Below are 20739 nucleotides of genomic sequence, written 5' to 3' on the forward strand. Positions count from 1 at the left end.
ACGGGGGTGAGGACGAGGAGGAAGAGGAAGAGGAGGGGTGGAGGACGACGACGAGGACTGCGATGAGGACGAAGAGGGCGGCGAGGGCAGCGAGGAAGAGGACGAGGAGGGTGCCGATGACGATGATCTCGTGGAGGTAGACGCGGACGTCGTGAGGACGAAGAAGAAACAGAAGAAGAAGATGTTGATACGTCGCAAACGTATCTATAATTTTTGAAATTCCATGCTTGTTTTACACTAATTACTATATGTTTTAAGGGACTAACCTATTAATAGTTGCAAAAGTGCACAAGTTCTTGGTTTCAACTTTGTTGTGCAGGAAATAGGCAAATATGGAAGGAAATAGCTCATTATGGTGAAATCTGGAATTTCCCGGAATCTGTCCCTGCTGAACACTTTTCAAAGATCGCTTCGAAAATCCATCAAAACGACGTCCAATGGAAAAGTCGTAAACTACAAAGTTGTAGAGAATTTCAAACCGAACAATTTGGACATCTTATTCGTCCAGAACAAACAACGGATGCATCCGGGAAAGAAGAATTACTGCGGAGGTTCGTGCAGTCTCAGGACTCTGAAAGTTGGTGACGTATTTGACACGAACTCTTTCTATACCTGGATATTTCGGCCCAGCCACGAGTTGTGAGGCTCATGAAGGACAGAGGGGAGTCCTAGGAAGGGTCTAAAGGTGCCCAAGAGCCCTTGGATCAAAGGGGCATCCATCCCATGGCCTAGATTGCATCTCCAACACTATATATTGATGGGAAACCCTATTTTTGGAGGCCCCGAAGCATTGTCACGAAAATCCTCCTCCTTGGCAGCTGCCAAGGAGGGGGAAACACTCATCTACACCAGCACCAACTCAAGGAAGAAGAAGGCTAAGGGGCAGCGCTCCCCCATGATGCCGGCGCCGCCCACGCCTCCGCCTCCCGGCGCTCCTCGCTGAGCCCTCCAACGTCTTCACCGCCATCTCCATCACCAACTCCTCATTGTATTCAGTAGTCCATCCTCTCATAAACCTCTATAACGCCCTATGTAAACATGGTGTTTGATGCTATAAGTTATAATCCTATGATCTATGTCATGTTGCCATGGTTTATTTGTTCTTTGATTGATTGGTTGTTTCTCTTTGTTTCATTAGAGTTGTATGTTGATATGTTACCGTCCTTGGTGCCCATTATATTTGTGCGCGCATGGATCAACCACCATAGGGTTGGTAGTACTTGTATACTAGAAGGGGGAAGTTCTGCCGGAGTGACAGAAACCTAAGGACGCGAACCGGATAGTTGCATGTATGGGAGTAAGAGAACCATTTACTTAAGGCTATGGTTGGGGAAACCTTAATGCTTGCTATTATTTACGGATGTTTGCTAGCAAGCCAATCATATAGTACTTGTAATCCCGGAGGGAGAGCATGTATATTTAGCCTCTCCTACATAGAAAGCTGCATCGAAGACATTGAACCCAAGACCTTCACTAATTGATCTTGGACAAAGCCACCACTATTACCACCGCCTTTCCACACTCATGGTACTGTTAGTTTAGTTTGTTTTATTGCTGCAGCACTAACTTTTATTCCGTGTATTTTATTGTTCTGCAAAGTCACCTCTCATACCCGTTATCGCTCTAGTTTTATTTCCTAGATATTGCAAATGCTTAGTGTGCGTAGAGTTGTATCAGTGGTTGATAGAACATGAGAGAATGTTTATCTTACCTTTAGCTCCTCGTTGGGTTCGACACTCTTACTTATCGAAAAGGCTACAAGCGATCCCCTATACTTGTGGGTTATCAGGCGTCGGGCACACGAGGCCCCAAGTGGACGCCTCTGGAGGATCAATGTCTGTGCGAGTCGTGGGCGACGGTGAGCCATGACTCCATCATCGGCGCCAACCAAAAGTACGGGAAGTATTGGGCGAGGATCAAAGCCGAGTTCGATGAGCGCACGCTCATCAAGAGCGACTACAACAAAGTGACAATGAAGAGGAGCCAAAAGGCAATGTCGAAGCGATGGGCCATCATCCAGGCGTCGGTGAACTCCTTCCATGGATACCATCACGACTTAGTGACCAGAGCCGACAGCGGCGCCGACGTCGCCCAACTGGTACGACTCTTTCTTCCACAATCTGTAGCGCCTACATTGTGTTCGATGAAATGATTCCGCTTCCTTTGGTTAGTTTGACAAGGCCATGGATTTGTACCGGAAGAACTCGGAAGGTCACAAGTCTTTCGTGCTGATGCATTGCTATAGCAAGCTCAAAGTGAACGAGAAATGGCGGTTGACGCGCCTGTCGCTGTCCAAGGGGAAGGACGCCATTGATCTGGATGTGGCGCTGGCAACGTCGGCAGGGCGTCCTACTGGCAACAAGGCTGCCAAGGCCGCCTTGGCCGACACCGCGTCGTGTGAGAAGACGCGGGCATCGATCACGAAATGCCTCGCCGACGTCTCCTCGACCTTTCTCTCCCGCCACAAAAAGGCCGACGAAAGGTGGGCGGAGCTGCTCAAGAGGCAAGAGGAGAAGTTGGAGCTCAAGAAACGCAGGGACGACATGTCCCTGCTGAGAGCGTCGACAGAGGGAATGTCTCCCCGGACGCGGGCGACGCACAACTTCTTCAAAGGCCAGATCCTTGACGACATCGAAGCCAAAATGACGGAGGCCGACGCTGCGGCCGACGCGGCGGCCCAGGCAGCGGCAGCAACCGCGGAGCAAGAGCCAGCTGACGCGTCTTCGACTGCTATACTTGCGTCGGCCTCTGCGTCGGCGACGGACCAGACGGAGCATGCACAGCACCGGGCAGATCGCGATGAGGTCATCGTGATCGACGAGCCTGCGTCGACTCAGGATACGTCGCCATCGCCCAACCCCTTCTTCTAATTACCATGCACCACCGGTCTGTAATATGATTGCGCGCCCAGTACTTTGATCGCCGCTACTCTGATCGCGACGATTCGGCGGAAACGATCTCTTTTGAATGCAATAATTTGAATTTCTGATTGGGGGCGGCGTTTGGGGGACGCGGCTGGGGAGCGACGTCCTCCAAACGCGGCACGAACAACGCTCTTTGGGGGACGGTTTGGGGAACACGACTAGAGATGCTCTAAAGACCTTCGTGGAGTGGGGTGAGGTGGCAATGATGATGCATGGGTCTGCTGACGCTAGTGCACGTGTAAAATTAGCATGAATGAAGTGGCAAATAGACGAGGTAGTGGATGAAATACCTGATAGCGGAGCACCCTATGGACGCGCTAAAGTTGACTGATTTCTACGACACACCGGGGCAGATTTAACAATGAGAAATTAGTTTGTATATCCCGTTGCAATGCACAGGTAATTTTCCTAGTACCTAATAATAAGGGTGTTCCGACGAAATAGTTCAAAGAAAAAAGTCCGTTTTTCGTCCTTCAACTTCCTCGAAAGTTCATTTTTCATCCTAAATGTTTTTTAGGTACAAAAGAAGTCCTTCAACAGACGGTTTTACTGGTTTTCATGGATTACAAGAAAAAGCAGGACAGAAAGGAGTAAACTAATCACTGTGGACTCTTTACAATGCACAATAAGATAAAATTAATCCTGTCCCCTCTTGAGAACTTGCGCTCTGCCACCACCGTAGTTGATTGATTATGCCAGCTACGTACAAGATCCAAGTGTGCAAGTCACTAGAAACTGGACATATACACTAGTTACTTGGTTGTTTATGCAATCACGTACAAGATCCAACTAATAAAACTGTATGTACTTGCAGCTGAAATCCATACAAGATCTGAAGAGGTTCGTACATACCAATCTGCACACGATGTGGAAGAAGACAATTCAATCTCTTGGCATGCTCCTAATCTTCCTTCAGGTGGGCAGGTGTAGCAAGACGTGTAGTTTGCAACCGGCGGTGTACGGCGGCGCTGCTAGGGCTTCTACTGTTGCTTACGTGAACATAACTGGAAGGAAAAGAGAGAAACGAAGATCCGCTAATTAATTCGCCCACGATATCAGTTTCCTTTGTTTCTCCCACGATCAGTTCCGCCTGATTCGGCATTCCTCTTTTTTTCTGGTCTTCATTGGCACTGGTCTGGTTTTTTTTCTCCTTTTTATCCTGCTTTTTCTTGTAATTCACGAAAATCAGTAAAACCAGCTGTTTGAACGATTAGCAAAGTTGAAGGTTTCTTTTGTACCTAAAAAAACATTTAGGACGAAAAATGAACTTTCGAGGAAGTTGAAGGACGAAAAACGGATTTTCCCGTTGCAATGAGAAATTAGTTTGTATATCCCGTTGTAATGCACCCGACGAAATAGTTAAAATTATCCGCCGCAGCGCGCGGGCATGTTTCGTGTCAAAAATTGCCCCTGTTTCTGATTGAAAAATTGCCTGCCACCGATAAGTAAAAAACGGTTCGTCCGTCTTGTCCGTCGCCTCTACTGGGCCTGGCCCAATTAGCTAGCTCGCTGTAGAAGGACTGGTTGGCTTCCGACGATGTATTCTCCAGGACCTGAACGAACTACAGTAGATAGCTTTCTTCCTCAAACAGCCGCCGCCCCTCGATCTCCATGACCAGAACGAGTTCGGTCCAGCCGAATCAAAATCAAGCTCTATTTCTTTTGGATTATTTCCCTCTCCTCAGCAAAAACTGCCCATATATAGCCCCTCATGTGTACGATTTCAACAGAAGCCAACAAATCGATCTCATAAACTCGCCGGATTTCGTTCGCCACCGAAACTCGAAACAATTTCGTCAGATCTCCTCGACGGTGCATAGCTCCGCCAGCAGCAAAAGCCAACACGGAATCACAGATCGACTAGCCCGGAAGCCAGCGGCGCATAATTCGGCGAGCTGCGGCACAGCGGCAGGGAGTCACGGACTCGCGCTGACGCAAACAGCGCCTCTGACCTGATCTCTTCGGGCCTCTTTGAAGCTCTGGAATAGCCCTTCCGACAAGGGCGGCACACCCAGGCTGACCGCTGCATCTCTGTTGCCACAAGTCGTGACAACAGCGGGGCTTTGCGCCACATCGGGCCTCTGCAACTGCAAGCGTCTCGGAGACAATAGAAGGAAGGCGCATCGGTACTTTGCTGCGCCAAAAGTGCAGGCTCTCTGTTCGTCCAGCTATAACAACAAGCAAATGAGCTTCCACGACTTCTATGACAAAGCTTGCATCTTTCAGCCCTTAAATCATTGTTGAGCGTGGACTCTTGCTAATTAGATTTGGTAGGACGGATTGATGATTCGGTGATTAACTGTGAAAGGAGCTGTTAATTCGATCCATCCCAGCACATGGCCGGGCAAACCGAGGAAAAGATTTCTTATACTTGACCAAATTGCAGTACTGGAGTGCACTGTATACAGCCAGGAGAAATATATGTCCCATATCCCAGTATCTCAAGCTTGCCAGCTAAATTTTCTTCCAGTAAAAACAATGTGCAGAAACTTTAAAAAATATGAGATGTGGATGTGGGACAATGTCGCTTTTATTTGGAGTTGGAGCTTGAACTGATGCTGTCAAATACGCTACAAATGTTACTACTCTGAAAAGAAATCGACCGTGACCCAACGTGATGTTGTAAGCTTACTTGAATTTACCAAAGGAAAATGGCAATCTCAAAATTTTCAATGAATAAAAAGGAGAAACATCATGCGGATCCAAATATAGATGGATGATGTTTCAAGTCTTTACAGTCCGAAAAGATTGAGAGGCAGTTCATTTTTTCTTTTGAAAGCAGTTCAATTGCACTTGAAAATAAAAGTTCAATGCAGATGTGAGCTATTTTTAAAAAATTATTTTTTGATATATTTTTATTATTTACAAACTTTTTAAATTTAGTTTCGTGATGTTGAAGTGGAAGGAGTGTTGAATATATGATCATCAATTTTGCTAGATCTTCCCGCAATTCCGCTCCTGCACGTGGGTCCATTTTTTGAAGAACACTTTCATGGGGGTATGGTGTTGTGAGACATCGTTGTGTCAGAACTCATAAACTATAAATTTTTCTTCATATTTTGAAGGCTACTGATGTCCAAATTAATTAAAGTGGAAGTAGTGTTGAATACATGATCATTAATTTTGCTCGCTCTTTCGCAGTCCTGCCGCAGCTCGCGGGCATTGTTCTAGTATTTTATAAATTATTGATTAGTGTGTTTCCTTGGTTGTATATAGGCGTTTGCTGCTTCTAATGATATTCCTTCTTTTGTAAAAACTAAGAAGCATATTAACATATTGGTAATTGATTTTTATAGTTCTTATATAGAATGAAGATCGACATGAGCTTTACGGGATCGTGCGCCAAGGCGTACACCTAATCCAGTTGTAAAGAGATGACGATGGTAGGTAGGGGTTGCACGTGAGGCCATGTAAGAAGAGAAAAAAAAATAGACAAAGAGAGAGGAGAGAGAGTATGAGGACCGATGCGTGGGAGTTTCATTTCAACCAATCATGAACTAGAAGCTTTACCCAGTGTCTAAAAAACACAAGGGAACACAAGGGAACGACCTTTACCGTGTGTATACATTTGACAAAACCATCTCATCATCACGACACCGTTTTGTTCAACCACGGTTATCATGTGGCGCTTTGTTTGTTCAGTATATATTGTTTGACATATGTTTTTGAGGTATTTGTTGTGTGTTCTTTAATTTTTTGCCGAGCGGTTTCTCTTTGTAGTGTGTGTTTTGACCGACTCTCGGCAAAGATACTCTTTGCCGTGTTCGGCAAGAATATACACACAGAAACAATTGGGTGCAAGGCAATGAAATTTTTACCAGGTAGTGATTTAAATTTTAGGACTGGTCCAAAGAGATAGTACCTCGTCATAGCACTTCACTATAATTGGGACTACATTATTAGGAGGTAGATTACAAACACTCGAACTAATTAATGGAGTACATGCATTATTAGGAGATCAAGCATACGCATGATTCAGCCTTTTCGGACGTGATGGGTACTTTGGGTCCAGCATAATACCGCAGAGACCGCCATAAGCCTGATGACCGCGCGCGAGGCGCATGTATCCCTTCTCTCCCCAAGAGTCCCCCCATGAGTTCTTCACAATCCAATACTCGGCTCCGGGATCGTTGGAATCGTCACTTGGTGTCGTGCCGTAGCCCACGAGCAGTGCTTCGTGCTTTTTATCCATGCCGCAGGGCCCTCTGTAGATGCCGCCACTATAGTGCTTAAAGTGCATGTTTTCAGCGCCCACAATCAAGACCACGACAGGATTGTGGGCCACCGCATCCATGAGCATCTTCTCATTACGTCGTGGCACGAAGTAAAATTTCTTGATGGACATGACGGGAGATACCGAGGGAGGGTCGCAATACTGCGCCTTTCCCACATACGGGTACTGCTCGGAGGAATGGATGCCGCGCTTGTCGATGACATATTGGAAGGCCCTGGAAGCCCAGCCACCTTTACAACCCTCGTTGTTGGGGGTGCAGTCAACCAATTCTTGAGCAGAGAGGTTTGTGCGCTGCTTATTCTTTAGGAAGTGTACACTCTCCATCGCCTCGGCGGCAGCAATAGCCCAGCAGCTTCCGCAATTCCCCTGTTGCTTCACGCTGGTGAGAACACCGTCCACGGTCCGCCAGTCCACGGTGAGTGGCAATTTGTCAGGGTAGTACTGGCTGGGCTGGTGATGGTTCATTGCCGGGATATCACCGAAGGGTTGGATCTCACGGGGGGAGCAGTTGGCGAAATATTCGGCGTACTCACCTTGGGTCATGTCCGCGAACCAGTTCAGATGATGTTTCACGCGTGTGTCGCCCTCATTCAGCTCATAGACAGCGCGCACCTCCGCCTTGAAGATGGCGAACCGCTTCGCCTTGTTGGCGGGGTCGCCGCCGGGCCTATAGAGGCTGTACCAGCGCTCGTATAGCCCACGCAGGCTCTCCTCCGAAGCAACATCCTCCGAGTTGACGTATATTCTATTCTCCGTTTGTGTTCTTGCCGCCAAAGCCATAGTCGCGAGTGCAACGACCATGGTGACCGCAGGCAACACGCCTCTCGCCCTTGAAATAGTAGACGGCATAGTTGTCTAAATAGGTTATGATAAAGTAAGTGTTCTATGGACATCCGATCCACCTCTTTATAGGAGAGTAGGAGACAACTGCATGGTTGGGCGTCTCCTTTATTCAGACTATGCATTTAATAAAACAACTAGATTTGGTTATTATTGAAAACTAGCACGGCCGCCCTCGTAAATGCGAGGGCAACATCTATCTTCTGTAATTATTTTGGTATCTTTGCTCTTTAATTATTTTATATTTTCTCTTTAATTATTTACAATCATGTATATTGATGCTTTATCAAAAGATATGATTTTTCTAACCACCAAAGATATCATAGGAATAAAAGATCATAAGTGCAGGTAACATCTTCAATCATCTTTACTTTTTATAAAAAATGATCTTTGTGCTATTTCCACATCAATGATCATTTGTCTGATTTTGTACGTGATACATTAAATTCCATATTGATTTGAAGTTCGGTAGCTAGCTATTTCCTAGTGTTAAATGAGCCATTTATGAAGTAGAGTAGCCTTTCATTCCAAATTTGGTGTAATCCAGCGAAGATTTTGTAAGATCATGTTCTAGTCCTATTGATCAAACCTTCATACGTACTTATGCTTTTTTTGTTTACAAAACATGTTTTCTTTTATGTTGAGTTTTACTAATAATAATATACACTTCCTCGTGTGCAAGTGCGTGACTAATGATCTACCTTCGAGGCACATTGCACTGCTGAACATATCTCTTCGTTTGCCAATAACTATGCTGATAGGTATTGATCATAACTAAACTGCAAAACACTCATCTACTTTACCTTGTGACAAAACTAAATTGTAAAGTTATAGTGAGAAATATTGCACGTCTCCTCACATCATGCGTGCCAAGATATAATTGTGATTACTTGTTTAGAATTATGATGATCTATTGGGTCTGGCCTGATTTAGGTATATATGTTTAATTATGAAAATCATTGTGGTCTAGTAATAAAGAGGGTCCATATGAAAATCATTTTTTTGATAAATTTAGGGTATGGATTCTTGCACCATAATTTAATATAGGTGATACTTAAATAAGATGATATATCTATTAGATTGGCCACAAAGGATGTCATATCTATTAAGATTGGCCACAATGCGGGTATCATATTAAGTATCATTTATTTCATGTATTAAAATAAGTGATGTGTCGTTATAATAAATGATAAGAGATCATCGTGGTATCAAAGATAGATATATAGTCCTAGGACGTAAAACTAGAAAAAAAAATTATTGTTATATTTGAGTGATGATGTTATATGCATGGTTAGACCAATTTGATTCAAATGTTTCCCCTTTTTTGCTAATACATTATACTCTGACAATGTTCTGCTATATTTGAGAGTTACATTTTTGTATAACTTTTTACCATTTTTTATGGTTCGTAATTTAATAAATTTCATATGTACACATTATTTACCTGTGGTTTAATGACATATTTTTATTCTTCCTGTACTCTACTTACTCTATGTAGTTTTCTATCGTTGTTCAGTAGTGCGGTCAGATATTTCTTCTAATTTTATTTTTATAACTAGTTTCTAGTTTTTGTAGAATGGACGTAACTTCATAGCAAGCGCGGGTTGCTCTAGGGTAGCAATATCAAGGGAACATCGGTGAAGCAGTTGCGGTTACTTGATAGTGTTACAATGGACGACGATGGCATCAAACATAGGAGTGTATGGGCGAATGACACGCGGAGCCAGAAGATGAACCTAGAACTCCTAGATCAATAGGTGGGAAGAACCTCCTTCCCTGAATCCTCGACGAGTAGCAGCACCTATGTCGAAGGATTCATCCAAAGGTCACAAAATACAGTTGACGATATCACTATAAGAACTGCCGCCTCAAACTATTTTTCAGAATAGTACTTGTTTAGCCAATTAGTTGTGCTGGATCTCAAATCTTTGCAATATATATGAATTTTTCAGTACCTACTACTTATCCAATGTGTTTATTACTATAAAATATATTGCATTGTTATGATGCTTATATAGTTATATCCTCTTTGGTTAGTTTGTTCTCTTGTTAACATTAAAATGTCTGAATGTATGCTCTACATGTATGATAGTTCTTCTTAAACATATATCTCGTTAACTGCAGATAAAATATTACGAGCCTCCTCTACGTGAAAGCTCCTCACACGACTGGAGATAGAAAGGATCAATTTCAAGTTGTGGTGCTTAAAATTTTCCTTTTTTCCTTCTTTGGATGTTGAAAAAATTTCCACATGAAAATGAGGACCATTGTTGAGCTACAAAGTGAACTTATGGATATAACCAGTTATGTTGCAAATTTATATTTCCTCTGTTTTTCATAAATTTTAGGGTGGGGTATGTACCAAAGCAGATGCGCCAAAAGCACTCCATATGTTCCTTGTTATAATACGTTTTACCAAGCTTAAAACGTCTTATAACAAGTAATGGAGGGAGTATACACATCTGCTCTTGTACATACCCCACCCTAGAATGTATTTAAATGGAAAATACATGATTGTTTTTTAATTTCAAAATCATAACCAGTAACGTTCAGAGAAAATTTAAACGCCATTGCTTAGAAAAAAGAGTGAAGGACAGGATTCGGATGTCCGTCACAGATTACACTATCAGAGACAGTTAGGAAAAACATTTTTCGTCACTACTAATCAATTAATGACACGCTGAGATAAAATTCAGCCTTCAGCGGTGAAGTACCATTGACAAACAACTTATAACTGGACAATCAGCGGTAAGGTATAAACGACAGTTTGTATGGAAGGATGTCTGTCACAGAACAACAGAATCGAAGGCCTCCTGTGATGTAGAGACGCCACAACCACAATACTGTTCATACCGTCTCTTCTTGGTTATTCTCACAAGATCGACGTGAAAATTTCTCTTAAGCTCGCCACCGGAATATCGATGTCGCGCCCCGGTTGCCAGATGAGCAACTACCAGAGACGGTCGAAAATAGATTTTTTCGTCACTGTTGCGTCGTACCCGCAACGTTTGAAATATACGTCACTGGTGTACATTACCAGTGGTTGTATACACTAGTAGAAAACATGGTTTTCGTCTAAAGTTCCTGGGAGCTTTAGTGCCAGTTTAAAAATGAACCGGGACTAATGGGCCGCATTAGTTCCTATTCGAATGGCGCGGGGCGACGTCACCCTCTAGTTCCAGTTCCTTACGGTCCTTTAGTCCCGATTGGTAATACCAACTGGAATTAAAGGTCTTGCGCCAGAACGCGCCAGGCCCGAGCACTTTTAGTCCCGGTTTGTATTACCAACCGGGACTATATATATATATATATATATAGACGCGCTATTTGACTCCCTGGGGGCAGAATATTATTCTGCACCCCACCGCACCCAACCTCAAAGCGCACCGGTGTTTCCACGCTCCACGTCGTAAGAAAGGCAGAACGCAACGTAAGAAAGCTGGCCTGGCGTAAAAAATCTGATAACTGGCCGCACTTTCCCAACCCACGACCCATTCTTCCAACCACCATACAAATGGGCCCCGTAAGAATTTTGGTGCTGACGTAACTTGAAAAACTTGATTAGGGATTTAAATTAATCTTGCAGTATGAACGCTCTAATTGCAACTTACGAAACTTTAGTGGCATTGTAAGAAAAAACTGCAATTGTGCAAAGTGTCGGAACATCAGAAGCTATCAGCATACTCTCCCAGTCTCCCTAGATATAAGAACTATCACGTTGCCATAAAATCACGGCTCAAAAGAATTTGCGTACTGTTATAATAAAATCATCATGCAGCGCAAAGAAACATGTATATGGTCTTGTAATCAAATCTCACAGTTTTTACATATGGAGTACATAAATACTTTATTACATAGCAGAATCCTATAATTAGGTTCCTTAAAACAGCCCTCTGGAAATTTTTCGCATAGGCACCTCATTAGTTGTAAGTCCCAAATATTTCAAGGTCAACATCATTGACACCGTAGGTTTGGTGTCCACATGCGCTCCAAAACATCCACAGTAACCAACTTTTCAATGTTGCAAATTCGGTGTACTTTAATTGTTCGCAGTACTGGTCTCTCGAGCTTCATAATTCTTACAACAAAGATATGTGCAACTTCTGTCTTCTATTGATAGTATGTTTCGTAGTAGATAAATTAAGTGGACAGTAGCGAATGACAAACATCGACCGACTGCAAGAAGTGCATTGAATCGTAAGAAAACACATGCATCTGCATCTGGAGAAGCTAGCAATCGATCAGACAAAAAGAGAGCATGATATATAATTCTCAATATAGCAAATTCAAGATGATTTTATCTGGAGGCATTCAGGAAACAAGAGTATTCAGTTCCTGATGATATGAACATAATTGGTTCAAAGAAACCAACGTAAAAAAATGCATACCCTCAGTAGTCCAATATTCTCTAAGATGGAACGAGGCATTAAAAATTGGGCACTGTGGCCATATCTTACACTCACAAGTCAAAGATATTTCTTACCCTCGCAAATACTACGTATATGGTTATTTAAAGAAAATCTTGAGCAAAGCTAGCAGTTCAAGGAAATGATTTAGGAAACAAAATCAGCGTAACATCATATTCAGTTTTTTGCACTTCCTCCGATCCAAATTAATTGACTCAACTTTGTCTAAATACGGATGTCTCTAGACACGTTTGTTAACTAAATTCATTTGTATCTACACAAAGTTGAGTCAATTAATATGAACCGGAGGAAGTAGCATTTCTCTATGAGCTATTGATAATGGAAAGGTTTTCTCGACATATATATGACCTGGACATAAGCATGAATCACAAAAACAAATACTATGCAAATTACAGAGGTACAAAGTTAACTTCTATAGTGAAACGGAACAGCTATGTGGTCATCTCGCTACTCAAGTCTCAAGGTATCAACACAGTCATTAGATGTACAACATTTGTATCATCTTTTACTTTGTATAGACAAAGGAGAAAGAGTTGCTATCATACAAACAATCTAAGGTTGTAAAGCTAAAAAATAAGACACATATCCATCATGGCTCCCGCAATACTTCAGAACTATGGGTGGGCAATGTAAAAAAGAATTAATTCTATCAGTTGACTTTTTTTGAAGAAGAAGGCCATAGACCTTATTGGCAAACAGAGGGAACGCTGCAGAAAGGGGACATATTTTGGCTATTGATATGACCACCTGGGAGTTTTAGGTCCCTAGAAGGCCAAACAGGAATAAACAGCTGGAGTGTAAATCTGGCTTCATCATCACCAGATTGAGCACACAAACATATACACATATGAGGCAGGAAATGATATAGAAGCTCACCATGCCATACCTTGCGTGCCGCAATTACTAGATCACCAGCTGCCGGCAGGCTCATGCGCCATAGATCACAGGCTGGGTGGGCAGACAATGATATAAATAGGATGCCCGTGATATAAAATTTCCCCTTCTGTATAAGTGGATCTCACTAGTGAATCTGTGAAGACATGTACATATGAAGTTGGCATTCGATTAATACACGTGAAAATATATCAGACATCACTAATTACAGAATAATAATTAGGATGTGCCCAAAGAAAAGAAATAACAAAATAATAAAGCTGTAACCTTCTTCCTTCATATGAGCAGATGCACAAAAAAAGCATCCAACGCTCAGACCCAAAATTACTAATAGGAAGGATGAAGATTTTTTTTATTAGAAAGCCTGCCTTTTCAGTGGAATACAAAGAAATGGAATTAATTTGATATTCAATGGAGGGGAAGATGTGGAGCAGTCAGTGGTTCAATACAATGATAAGTATACCCTGTTTCTTCCATGCCCAAAAAGGCAACAACGTGGAAAACATATTCGAGAAGGGACTATCTGGATCAACGACCGAGAAAGGAATATCCGGATCAATGACATGATTTCCCCAGCATGCCGATGGCTAGCTGCACAACGAAACGGAAAACACATCATGCACCTCACATCTTCCAATCATACAAAGAGCCATTAAATTTTATTAACAGAACAGACTTTCACCAAAAGAGCAAGACCTAGTGGTACCAACCACAGCTGCCACTGCCAGCTTAGTGTGACTGTTAAAGCGAACTTGACAAGGAACTCAATAATAAGAACATGCATACAGAGGAACAATCTTACAACAGTAACATAATCATCTTTAGCTGTGGAACAAAAATTTATATTAGTGTTTTTTCTTTACCTGAAGTACAAATGTTCCGCCAGAATGACCATGAAGAGGTGATTCCCTGTAACAACCTTAATATATTCAGGTCATATAGTTTCCTAGCATTGAACTCATTAATCACATGATATGTTTACCCAATTACATGAATTTTATTTATTTCTGATTTATGTTAGATAAAAGATAGTGACTCAGTTGATAAAGAATCATTGGGTTGAATATGAGAGCATTTTTCATTACGTCCACATAGAACCTAGTTGATTATGCCCAGTAGCACTAGATTGGAGATACGATTGCAGCCAACAAATTAAAAAAAAAAGATGCATAATTACTTATCTCAATATTCATTTTTACAACAGCAGTAATTACGTCGAGTAAAATTTAACAATTACAAAGCAAAGATGATGCACAATTTTAGAAAAAAATCGTCACTTAATCAACCAAATTGGCAGAAATAGGGTGGTGCTGAGGAGTACCAGGGGCGAAGAAAGAAGTACCGTTCGCTGGCTGTGTCAAGATGAGCAGGAAACAATCAGAAGTGTGTCAGTATCACCTGTAAGGAGAGCAAGAGATGAAACCACACCAACGTCGTTGGTCACAGCTTAGGTGCTCACTGCCAGAAGAAGCCTCCGTAGGTCTTCGCCAGCACCACGCCTGGATGGGAGAGAAACAGAGTTTGTAGAATAACAGAGAACGATTTAAGCCAAATATTCTGAAGAAGAAACAGAGGATCTACCGTGAACGTTCAACGTACACTGACATCGAAAACCACCAGAGAGCTCCGCCCGTAGCAGTGCCGATAAGAACTGCCGCTCACCACAATGGCGATGCCACCCAGCGCTGCCAGGCTACACGCCGCCGCCGTGAAAAGACCCACAGTAAGGCTGAGGCCGCCCGCCGCTCGTCAAGATGCAGATGCCACCTGCAGCACCGCACGCCACTCACCATGATGCCGATGCAGCCCACATACATGGCCCGTCGCGCTGCCCAACCACGAAGCCGATGCCGCCGCATCCAGGACCCCCGCTCTGCCTGACCAGGATGCCGCAAGACCCCGCACCGAGATTGACGCCGATTCAACCGGCCAACCACAACGCTGCCGAGGACACGGTCGGCAGAGTCCAGCCGCTGCTCGCCGCCACTCAGCCGCTCGACGCCGGACGCACACCCGCCGCCGCCGCGTCTGGATTCGACTTCGAACCGCTCGCCGCCGGACAGACCCAGGACAAAAAAAGGTGCGGCTAGGTAGTGGACTGGTGGGCTAGCTCCCAAATCACACGAGGCCACAACCGTGAGTTAGAAAAGAAACCGCCGAGGTAAAAGAAAAAAAAAAACACAATTACAATGGGTGGTATGGTGCGGAACATGACACCAACCAGCTTAAGGGCAAACGTGTGCGGTACCGGCTAACACGACCGACCCGGGTGCAGAATAGCTTATTTTGCACCCAGGGGGTTTAATAGAGTTTCCCTATATATATATATATATATATATATATATATATATATATATATATATATAGGTAAATTAACTGGTGCTCCTAGGTGCCCGGGCACCATACGTAGATACGCGTATTTTTGCTTTGTAGTACACATATCTGAGGGTATACATACCTAAGTTACACATACCTAAGGTATACATACCTAAGATATGCATACTCAAGTGATACATACCTAAGGTATTGCATACCTAAGGTGTACGTACACTGATACGTGTATATATATGTTAGGTATGTGTAACTTGCTGGTATATATATATACCAGCACTATTCTGCAACCAGTTGCAGAATAATATTCTGAGCACCGACTTATACTTTCTTGGACACAAGATTGAACTTCCCGGATAACAGGGTTCAACTTTCTGTCGAACTTACCTGAACTCCCCGTTTTCTTCAGAGCTACTAATTATACTTCGAATTTCTAAACCATTTGTCGGAACTATGCAAGTGATATACCGTTGGATAGATAATGAAAAACCGCAACTTATTCATGTTCACACTTTTCTCAAATTTTACACGGTTGAAATTTAATTTTTAAAATACCAAAACGCCTCTATATGGCGAGAAAACGAACTTTTAGTTCGATTTTCGAATCACTAATCGAAACCTTGCAGATGATATACCGTTCGAGAGATAATGAAATGGCGAAACTTTTTCATGTTTTAAGTTTTTTTCAAAATCCGCACAGTTTTTGAATAATTTTGAAAATACCGAAATTCGGACGTACTCAAAAACGAGCGGATGGTAATTTGGATAAAAAAATTTCAACCATTTGTCGGAATGATGCAAATGATATGGCGTTGGAAAGCTATGGACTAGGCGAAACTTCCTTTTCGAATTGTTTTCTCTAATTCCTTACAGTTTAAGAGAATAACTCGAATTACTTTCCGCCCGTTTTATGTGATGGGCACCGAATGATTTTACCGCGATTTTCATTCGGAATATTTAAACAATGGAAATGATACACGGTTTGAAAGGTGTCAAAAAGGTGCATCTTTTTCATATCTACCATTTTTGTGAAATCTAAACAGTTTAAAACTAATTTTGGAAGTTTTGAAATCATGTTTCCGATATACTTTGTGAGATGACGACTTGAATTTGATGGATTAGATCCATTTATTTGTTGTGAAATGATGTAGGTAATGAAATTAGACACATACTCTACCATATTAAGGTTTTGGTGACAACTGTTGAGGTGTTCGGTGATCAAATCGATGAGATTTGCACAATAGATTTCCGCTCTGTAAAAATAGAGCATTGAACTTCCCTCGACATGAACTTGCACTTCTTGGGAAACGCGGGTTGTACTTCTCGACGCTGTTTGAGGTCCGTTTGAGGTCCACGACCACACAAAATGCTCAGCACAACCCCGCGCACATGAACTTTTGGCGACATGTCCTTGTACTTCTTGGCCTTCTTGGTTGTACTTATTGGAAATGTTTTGATACTAGTGTGTTTTACGAAAACTAGCATGTGTGCTTCGAAATGATAAATTTAGATTGTCCCTATATTCTATTTTAGAGATTCTGCACTTCCCGGATATTAATATTTGAACTTCACAACATTGCTATGTGAACTTATGTGGGGGTATTTTCTTCATGTAATTACCGCTTGTACTTCCTGTTGTCTCCGCCTGTACTTCTCAGAATCACTGCTCGTACTTCCTTGCAGATGACGGGATTATTTTGTTTTTTCTACATTTGTAGTTTGTCGGATTTCTTGTACTCCCTATATTAAGTGGGTGTATTGCTCGTGTCGAATGGTTGTACTTCTCATTGTCAAGTATATGAACTTCCTTACGGGTGATGGGATTATTATTGTTTTTTGCTATGTGAATTGTGTGGGAGTATTTTCTTTGAACACTTTTAATTCATGTAATTCCCGTTTGTACTTCCTGTTGTCTTCGCCTGTAATTGTCGGAATCACTGCTCGTACTTCCTCGCAGATGACGGGATTATTTTGTTTTTTCTTCATTTAGAATTTTTCGGGTTTCTTGTACTTCCTATATTAAGTGGGTGCATTGCTTGTGTCGAATGGCTGTACTTCTCATTGTCAAGTATATGAACTTCCTCATAGGTGATAGGATTATTATTGTTTTTTGTACATTTGGATTTTGTCGGTCTTCTTGCACTTCCTATATTCAGTGGTTGTACTGCTCATGTTGAATGGTTGTACTGCTCGGAATCAATTCGGTTGTACATCTCGGTGCGGCTTCACACTTTTCCCAGATTTTGTACGGTTTAAATATAATTTTAAAAATACGAAAACGTTTCTATATGGCCATAAAACGAACTTTTAGTTTGATTTTCAAATAGCTTATCCAAATGACGCAAATATTATACCGTTGGATAGATAATGAAATTCCGCAACTATTTCATGTTTTATGTTTTTGCAAATTTTGCATGGATTTTGATTAATTTTTGAAAATACATAAATTCGGGCGTATTCAAAAATGGGCGGACAGTAAGTTAGATGAATTTTTTCAACCGCTTATCGGAATGATGCAAATGATATGGCGTTGGAAAGCTATGGAGTAGGCGAAACTTTCTCATTCACGTTGTTTTCTCTAATTCCTTACATTTAAGAGAATAAATCGAATTACTGTCCGTCCGTTTTATGTGACGGGCACCGAATGATTGTCCCGCGATTTCCATGCGGTATATTTAAACAATGGAGATGATATACGCTTTGAAAGGTGTCAAAATGGCGCATCTTTTTGGTATGTACCATTTTTGCCAAATCCGAACGTTTTAAAACTAATTTTAGAAGTTTTGAAATCATGTTTCCAGTATACTTTGCGAGCTAATGATTTGAATTTGATGGATTAGATCCAGTTATTTGTTCTAAAATGTTGTATGTAATGAAATTAAACATATATTCTACCATATAAAGCTTTTGGTGACAATGATTGAAGTGGTTGGTCATCAAATCGATGATATTTGCACAATAGATTTTCGCCCCGTAAAAACAGAGCGCTGAACTTCCCTCGACATGAACTTGTACTTATCGGGCATTGCGGTAGTACTTCTCAGTGCAGTTTCATGAAAGTGTTCAGTAAAACAGCTGTAATTCATGTATTTTCTTAGGACACTTTGTAGTTCCTGTAATTACCGCTTGTACTTCATGTAGTCTATGCTTGTACTTCTCGAAATCACTGCTTGTACTTCCTTGTGAATGATGTAATCATTTTGTTTTTTCGACATTTGGATTTTGCCAGTTTTCTTATACTTCCTATATTAAGTGCGTGTACTTCTTATGTCGAATGGTTGTACTTCCTGTATTCAAGTATTTGAGCTTCCTCACGGGCTGGTGGTATTATTTTGTTTTTTCTAGATTTAGATTTTGTCGGTTTTCTTGTACTTCCTATATTAAGTGGTGTACTACTTATGTCGAATGGTTGTACTTCTCGTAAACAAGTATTTGAACTTCCTTGTGGGTGGTGGTATTATTTTGGTTTTTCTACATTTAGGATTTTGTTGATTTTCTCATACTTCCTGTATTAAGTGGGTGTACTGCTTATGTAGAAAAGTTGTACTTATCGTAATCAAGTATTTGAACTTCCTAGCGGGTGGTGGTATTATTTTGTTTTTTCTACATGTGGATTTTGTCGGTTTTCTTGTACTTCCTACATTAAGTGGGTGTACCGCCTATGTCAAATGGTTGTGCTTCTTGGCGTTGTTTCACGAAAGTGTCCAGTAAAACAATTTTAATTTTCTTGTATAGTGTACGTTTGAGGTCCACGGCCACACAAAATACTCAGCACAACCACGCGCATCTGAACTTCTAGCGACATGTCCTTATACTTCTTGGCCTTCGTGGTTGTACTTCCCAGAAATGTTTTGATACTAGTGTGTTTTACTAAAACTAAACATGTATGTTTTGGAATGATAGTTTTAGATTGTCCCTATGCTCTATTTAAGAGATTCTGCTCCCTAATCTTAATCTTTGGACTTCCCAACGTTTCTATGTGAAATTATTTGGGGGATCTTCTTTGGGGGATCTTCTTTGGATACTTTGTGCTCCCGTATTGCATGTACTTCTTGCAGTATCCGCTTGAACTTCTCTGAATCATCGCTTGTACTTCCATGCAGATGACGAGATTATTTTGTTTTTTCTACATTTGGTTTTTCATTAGTTTTCTTATATTTCCTATATATAGTGGTTGTACCGCTCGTGTCGAATGGTTGTACTTATCAAGATCGCTGCTTGTACTTCCTCCCCAATGATGGGAATATTTTGTTTCTTCTACATTTGGTTATTACTCGTTTTCTTGTACTTCCTATATTAAGTCGATGTACTGCTCATGTCGAATGGTTGTACTTCCCGTCATCAAATATTTGAACTTCCTCGCGGATGATGGGATTATTTTGTTTTTTCTACATTTGGATTTTGTCGGTTTTCTTGTACTTTCTATAGTAAGTTGTTGTCCTGCTAAAGTCGAATGGTTGTACTTTTCATCTTCAAGTATTTGAACTACCTCGCGGACTACAAGATTTATTTTTGTACATTTGGATTTTATCGTGTTATTTGTGCTTCCTATAATAAGTGGTTGTACTGCTCGTGTCGAATAGTTTTTTTTAGTTTAACTTTTATACTTCTCGACCGAGGTTTAGAATTTTTCCGCATCTAGGAGGGGTTTTGTACTTTCAGGAGCCGAAATGTGTAATTCTCCATCTTTTGTCTATGTACTTCCCCACAAAACAATTTTTATTTTTATTTTTTCTCACGAGGATTGTGAAATTCCAAACATGTACTTCTCCAACTTGTTCCTTTGTACTTTCCGATGGAATTGTTTTTCTTTTCTTTTTCTTGATAAATAATTTTAACCTGAGTATGGACATATATATTTTTACAAATATGTTAGCCCAAGCATTATCTGTACTTCCTCCATATAAATAGTTGTACTTCTAGCGTTGAATAAGTGTACTTAAACAGAGTACTTACCATGTTGTTTCTTTCCCACCTTTATAGAACTACTATGGTGTGTACTTCCTCCGTATAAATAGTTGTATTGCATAACAACGCGGTCTCCTCGCTGCGGTAGGGGAATAGGAGAGGCGGAGCCCTCCTTGCGTCG

The 20739-nt window shown here is 41.5% G+C and overlaps 1 long non-coding RNA gene across 3 annotated transcripts; it reads right to left on the minus strand.

Moving 5' to 3' along the window:
• Positions 1-11792: 11792 nt before the first annotated feature.
• On the minus strand, positions 11793-15124 carry LOC124700146. Of its 3 annotated transcripts, none has more exons than XR_007001658.1 (4): positions 14901-15124; positions 14183-14818; positions 13312-13910; positions 11793-12174 (listed from the first exon to the last, which is right to left on the minus strand). It is a non-coding gene; the product is annotated as an uncharacterized LOC124700146 (long non-coding RNA). The 3 variants fall into 3 exon arrangements; XR_007001659.1 differs by having other exon boundaries at positions 13302-13910; XR_007001657.1 differs by having other exon boundaries at positions 11793-13910.
• Between the last annotated feature and the right edge of the window lie 5615 nt (positions 15125-20739).

Source organism: Lolium rigidum, chromosome 3, assembly GCF_022539505.1.
Source record: "Lolium rigidum isolate FL_2022 chromosome 3, APGP_CSIRO_Lrig_0.1, whole genome shotgun sequence".
Classification (NCBI taxonomy): Eukaryota; Viridiplantae; Streptophyta; class Magnoliopsida; order Poales; family Poaceae; genus Lolium; species Lolium rigidum.